General features: G+C 42.0%; 1 long non-coding RNA gene across 2 annotated transcripts; it reads right to left on the reverse strand.

The window, feature by feature from the left end:
• Window positions 1–302: 302 nt before the first annotated feature.
• Window positions 303–3,692, reverse strand: LOC137423558 (uncharacterized). Of its 2 annotated transcripts, none has more exons than XR_013621500.1 (3): window positions 3,584–3,692; window positions 2,145–2,315; window positions 303–409 (listed from the first exon to the last, which is right to left on the reverse strand). It is a non-coding gene; the product is annotated as an uncharacterized LOC137423558 (long non-coding RNA). The 2 variants fall into 2 exon arrangements; XR_013621501.1 differs by having other exon boundaries at window positions 2,145–2,318; window positions 3,584–3,626.
• Between the last annotated feature and the right edge of the window lie 3,211 nt (window positions 3,693–6,903).

The raw sequence follows: 6,903 nt of genomic DNA on the forward strand, positions 1-6,903 counted from the left end.
TCTGCCCCCTTGGGTGTCTACGGGGGGTTTTCCCCCCAACATAAGTATTTGCTTTATTCTCAGAAACTACACACGCAATTTCGATGAAACTTCACCACAACCATCACCACCTGCGATGCACCAAAGTTTGTTCAAGGCATTAGAAAAATTGGGGTCTGAAGAGGTATACGGGGTTGGGGGTGAGGGGGGGGGGGGGGGGGGTTGGGGTTTTTTTTTGGTTTCTTTGTTTAAAGTCTTGTGATTATGTTAGTATGATTCTACATGCTGCTCTTGTCTTCTAGCAACCATTGAAATTGGTTCAAAATACCTTTGGTCGGTGCAGTATACTGTTTATTCCACCAGGTGAGCTCCTATGTTTCTAGTTTTCGACCTGGAGCCAGGTAGAAGGGACAGAAGTGCAGGTGTGGCTCTGTGGAACGAGATGACAAGTTGTCAGAATGAGATACATTACTCAAAGTAGTCTAAAACACACCAAGGCATCTTTATTTCTCAATTTAATATGCTTGTATCTGGGTTAATAAATTAATTAAAATAAAAACTGTTCATAGGAAGTTACCCTCCATCATCCCCCTGACATTGGAGCTTGTTTTGAAGTAGGAATTGTTGTTTTGCATGCAGCCTTTGGCTGCTGGTTGCATCGTTCCTAGAAGCACGGCTTTTGCTGATAAGGTTACGGTGCAAATCGTTAGTAAACTGATATACAGGGTGTTTCAAAAAGATGGACCCGATTTGAAATCACTATATCTCTGCAATCACGAACCGCCCATAAATGAACCTCTTACCACTTGAAAGGACGGAGCATTGAGTTTCAAATGACCACCGCTAGATGGCTCTCCCAGCGCACCAACAGCCTGTAGCCTCAGTCGTTCGCAAGATGGCGACCCCGCAACACAAGGCGTTTTGCGTTCTGTATTTCAGCAAGACTGAATCCGTAATTGCGGTGCAGCGTGCGTTTCAACGGCGTTTTGGCATTGATCCGCCAATGCCAAAGAGCATTCGTCATTGGTACCGACAATTTGAGGAAACAGGCTGTTTATGTAAGGGGAATTGTGATGGGGGAAGTGAAGGGGAAGTCATCATCTAAGTGATGCGAAAGGGCGACCACGCACTTCAGAGGAAAACGTGAGCAGAATTCAAGAGAGTTTTCTGCGTAGCCCGCGCAAGTCCACTCGTCGTGCCAGCCGAGAACTTGCGATCCCTCATACGACTGTCTGGCGTGTGTTGAGGCGACGTTTAATCCTGAGGCCATACCGGTTGCAACTGGTACAGGCTCTTTGTACAGGTGACAAAGGAAAGTGTGTAGAATTTAGTGATGCGATGTTACAGAACATGGAAGACGACAGCTTTTTACCGCGTTTGATTTTTAGTGATGAAGTAACGTTTCATCTAAGCGGTAAAGTTAACCGTCACAATGTGCGCATATGGGGACTAGAGAATCCACACGGAACTGTAGAGCATGAGCGTGATTCCCCGAAAGTGAACGTGTTTTGTGCTGTTTCTCAAATAAAGGTTTATGGCCCTTTCTTTTTCGAGGGAAAAACAGTTACGGGGCAAACCTATCTCGAAATGCTGTAGAACTGGCTCTTTCCACAACTTAATGAAAATTCCGATGACTTCATTTTTCAGCAAGACAGAGCACTGCCACATTGGCACCTGCAGGTTCGACGTTTTCTAAATGACACACTGCCTCAACGTTGGATAGGTCGCACGGGACCCCAAGACTTGGCGCTACACTCTTGGCCCCCAAGATCCCCAGACATTACACCCTGCGACTTTTTCTTGTGGGGATACGTCAAAGACCGTGTTTTTGTGCCACCATTAGCGACTAATCTGGATGAACTCAAAAACAGAATCACGGCTGCGGTGACTTCAGTGAAAGAAGACACTCTGAGAGACGTTTGGAACGAATTCAACTATCGTCTCGATGTTGTCCTTGCAGCAGGTGGAGGGCACATAGAGCATTTATAAAATGGTTAGTAAAACTTGATAACTCATTAAACCGTTTGTAACTTTTTGTGTAATTGTAACATGTTGCCATCGTGAAATATACTGCTTTAAAATTGGGTCCATCTTTTTGAAACACCCTACAATAATGTACAAGGAACATTTGGATGACAGGATGGCCCAGACATATGCACACTCACCTCTAAGTCCTTTAGCCTGGGATCGATGTTAAACTGGGCTTCACGTCTGATGCCATTAGTTGTTGGATGTTAAAGATCCTAACGATGTCGGGTGTCTTTCCTGAAGAGTTGGTGAGCTGTCGCCGCCACCTTGGCCGAATTCCAAATTCCTGCCCTAACTATTCCAAATTCCTGCTGGGAAGGCAATGGCAAACCACCCAGAATAACCCTTGTGAAAAAAACTAAACCTTCCTTCTCGCAGAATACCAGAATATGAACACAAGGAACTTCGGTACAGGAGGAGGTCATCCAGCCCATCTTCAACATCAGATACCATCACCCATCCACAAACAAGCTACCTACCAGTCCTGTCAATATCCCAGTACCCCTGTATGCCTCCAGGTACCTCCCCAATTCCAATTTAAACCGATCTACTGTTTCTGCTGCAACTACCTTTGCAGGGAGACCATTCCATGCATTAACTACTTTGAGTGAAAGACCCTTGTAACTCTCCTCTTCTTTGCTCTCAGGCTGTGGTTCCAGATCCTATCAATGTCCATTCTGCTGAAAAAACTCTTCCAAACTTATTTCGTCCGCATTCTTAATTATCTTAAACATCTCAATCAAATCATTTACTCCTTCATTCCTCTTTTCTCCCGCCTCTGGAACAAACTCCCTCACTCTCTTCAATCCCCCTCCCCCCTCCAGGTCTTTAAAACGGCTGCTCACCACCATCTCTTATCTTCCCCAATCCAAAACCTTGATCTTTTCTACCCCCGCTAATTTCACCCCAAATCCACTTTTTTGAGGTGACTTTTGTCTTCTTTCCTGGAAGTCCTTGGTGTCCTTGCGTTTTATACCTATCCTGCCTCCCCCCAAACCCTCACCCTCCCACACATCTCCTGATGTCCCTGCTCTCAAATGTTGTGTTGTGTGCTTCCTCCCCTTCTCTCCCCATCTTGTCGACCGCTCCTCTTTTTATATACTTTGTTTGCTTGTTTGTTTGATTTGTTTGTTTGCTAAATGTTAGTTCTTTCACGAGCCTCGACTCTGTATACAAAAAAACAACAAAAAAAAAATCCCTTCCTGATAGTCTTCTTTCTAATGTATAAATAAAGTTCTGCATCCTTCAGGAGCTCCTCATACCTGAATCTCCAGTAGCCCTAAGCGGAGCCCTCTCTATGGCAGCTACGTCCTTACTCAGATGTGATGACCAAAGTTGGACACAATATTCTCGAGGAGCCCTCCCGAAATTACAACATCTAAATTCCTATAAAGTTATGGCATAAAAAGTTAGTAAAATGATAAACTTGCATGATGAAGAGTGAGTAAACTGAAAATTTTATCGTAAAAAGTTCGAGCAAAAATTTAAGATCAATTGTTACAAAACTGACACTTTACAAAACTGACAGTAAAACTAATACTTTACAGTTGTTCTAATGTTTCCCGAAGTTGCTCACCAATCCAGCTGAAACGTGCTGTTATCTCGGACACAATGGGGCAGCCAGCTCGGAACCCCCTTTAAATAATTTTGCCAATAGCCCGAAGCACTCTTTCATTCCAAACAAGTCTCAGCAGATCCAGTTACAAAATGCAAGATGGGAATGCATATTGATAGAGAGCACACCACAGGAACACCTACTTTTAAAGCAGCATGCTCCAACTACCTTATGATTTGCTCATGTTACTTATTTGCTAAATATTATGGAATACTTTTGCAATCAGGAATGATAAGGGTTTCTCGGTACAGCAGGTATTTTATTCTATACATGTATACCGTGGGACCCTGCTATTCACGAATAGAGAAACATGTCGCATTTTATCACACGCGAACAGCGGAACCCGACTGTATAGGTATACACACACACATACACACACATATACAGTGCATTCAGAAAGTATTCAGACCCCTTCATTTTTTTCACATTTTCTTATGTTGCAGCCTTATGCTGAAATCGTTTGAATTCATGTTTTCCCTCATCACTCTACACCCAATTCCCCATAATGACAAAGAGAAAACAGGATTTTAGAAAGTTTTGCAAATTTATTAAAAAGAAAAAAAACTGAAATATCACATTTACATAAGTATTCAGACCCTTTGCGATGACACTTGAAATTTAGTTCAGGTGCCTCCCATTTCTCTTGATCATCTTTGAGATGTTTCTACACCTTCATTGGAGTCCACCTGTGGTAAATTCAATTGATTGGACATGATTTGGAAAGGCACACACCTGTCTATATAACGTCTCATAATACCCTTAGGACAAACTGACGGGAGAGATAGGTGCATACCAGAAGTTTGTTAGGATTTCACAAAAGTTTGAGGGAGTAGTTCAGTGACAACACAGAAACTGCACAGATATATATTATATATATATATATATATATATATATATATATATATATATATATATATATATATATATATATATATATATATATATATATACATATACACAGACTTGGCATTTAATATGGAATTTTTTTTTTTTCTTGACTTGGGTTTACTTTCTGAACTCGGTATATCAATCTGGTGAGTTTCTTTTACACTTCGGTGATTTCTTTGTTAAAAGAACCATGTCACTGATTGTCTGTCGCAGCAACAAGTCAATAACAGGATTATATCACAGGTGGCATGACAAAATGTACGAACAGGTACATTTGACGATTGGCTTCACAATCGGGTATATAAGGGTTGTTGTGTTCTGTATTAGTGGAAAACAACTGCTGCACGTCTACAAAAGTTATTGCCGCTTCCCCTGGAGATGGTCCGTCAACTCGACAATGCTGTTTGTCATTTAGTGGTGGCTTTACGAAATTCCGGCATGAAACAGCGTGCTATTGCTCGGCATTATGGCATCACTCAAGGTCAGGTGTCAAAGAGCCTGAAACGAAATGCTCAGAGGGGTGTTCCTACTCCAAAACCGAGGCCAGGACGTCCCCGCAGAACCACAAGGAGGGATTATCGCCAGCTGCACCGGTTAGTCTGCAATGGCCATACCAAGTCAGCTAATCGGCTTAGGGCTGAGTGGCAGCAACTGACAAATGTGCCTGTATCCAGAAGGCTAGTCAACCAACGACTGTTTCAAGCAGGCTATCGTGCCAGGCGTCCCCTGAGAAAGCCACGTCTGACCAGACAACACCACCAGCGCCTAATGCAGTGGGCCAGAGAGCACCGACAATGGCAGCCAGGACACTGGAGTCACGTGATCTTCAGTGACGAGTCTAGATTTCTGGTCTATCGTCAAGATGGCCACGTCCGAATGTGCAGACAAGTGCATGAAGCCTACAACGAAGATTGTATAGTGCCAAGAGTCCAAGCTAGAGGTGGTGGGGTGACCGTTTGGGCTGCTTTTCATGCAGGGGGCAAAACTGACCTGGTTGTTCTGAATGGAAACCTGAACCAGCTCAAGCACAGGGTCATTCTGGGAGAAGCATTGCTTCCATTTGTTCGTGCAGCCTTTCGAGGAAACTTTGTCTTCCAAGATGACAATGCACGGCCTCATCGTCGTGCTCGCATGATCCAACACTTTGTTGCTGACAGTGGTGTAGAGCATATGGAGTGGCCTGCCATGTCCCCGGATATGAATCCGATAGAGAACTTGTGGGCAGAATTAACGCGTCAAATCGACAACTTGGACAAGCAGCCTGCCTCTGTGCGTGAATTGCAGCAGGCTATTGTAACTGCATGGCAAGCGATTCCTGTCCAAACCTTGGCAAATCTCGTGAACAGCATGCTTCAACATGTACGTGCTCTCCTGAATGCTCGTGGGGGTTACACGAAGTACTGAACTGCAATGTAACTGTCCATAATCCCAGTCGTAATTTAACTTTTGTTTTTGTTAAAAAAAATTTTGGCTAATGTGCAAAATAAAAAGATACTTCTGGAAAACGCACAGAAGTTTAACAGAGTAATGTCCTTGAATTGAGTTCGATATCAGTTTCATCACTTTCAAGGATCAATTTATTTGCTTCGAAATGTCAAATGTGGTTTTTGTTTCTTTTAAAGGTCACATTAACAAAATATAGAATAAAAGAATTGAAATATAGAAATAAAGAATAGAATAAAAGAATAAAATAAAAAAAGAATTGGACATTTTTCCCAAATTAATACACGTAGGACATACCAACGGGAGAGATATGTGCATTCCAGAAGTTTGGTACGATTTCACAAAAGTTTGAGGGAGTAGTTCAGTGACAAGACAAGACAACACAACACAGGACAGGATAGACACTGTACAGATATATATATATATATATATATATATATATATATATATATATATATATATATATATATATGACTCCATGGTAAGATCTCCAACCTTTAATTGAACAAACAATGACTCAACGTTTCGATTAACAACATGTGAAGCCACACGCCTCCGTTAATCTTCCTCAAGAGTGATAAAATCATCTCAACATCCCCTTATATGCACAGTGGGCGTGGTATATGCAAAGTGGGGTGGGCAATGCTGGACAGCCAATGAAACCGTATCACACCGCTCTCGTGAACAGAGACGTTACCGACCAAATTCAAAAATCAACCGCATATTAACAGTTCAAAATAATCCTGTAAGCAATGCTGGATTATAACGCAAGTGTTGAGAAAATCCGGAACAATCATTACATTTAATCAAAAGTTAAACTTGCAAACAATTAAATTGTAAATTAAATTAAAACTGTAAATATATTAAAGCCAAAATTTTTTAAGACAAAATAAAATTGTCACATTATCAAGATCATCACATGTGGCCCTATGCGGTAAAGGTGAATGCGG

Source organism: Myxine glutinosa, unplaced genomic scaffold (genome assembly GCF_964187855.1).
Source record: "Myxine glutinosa unplaced genomic scaffold, kmMyxGlut1.1 SCAFFOLD_394, whole genome shotgun sequence".
NCBI classification, from domain to species: Eukaryota; Metazoa; Chordata; class Myxini; order Myxiniformes; family Myxinidae; genus Myxine; species Myxine glutinosa.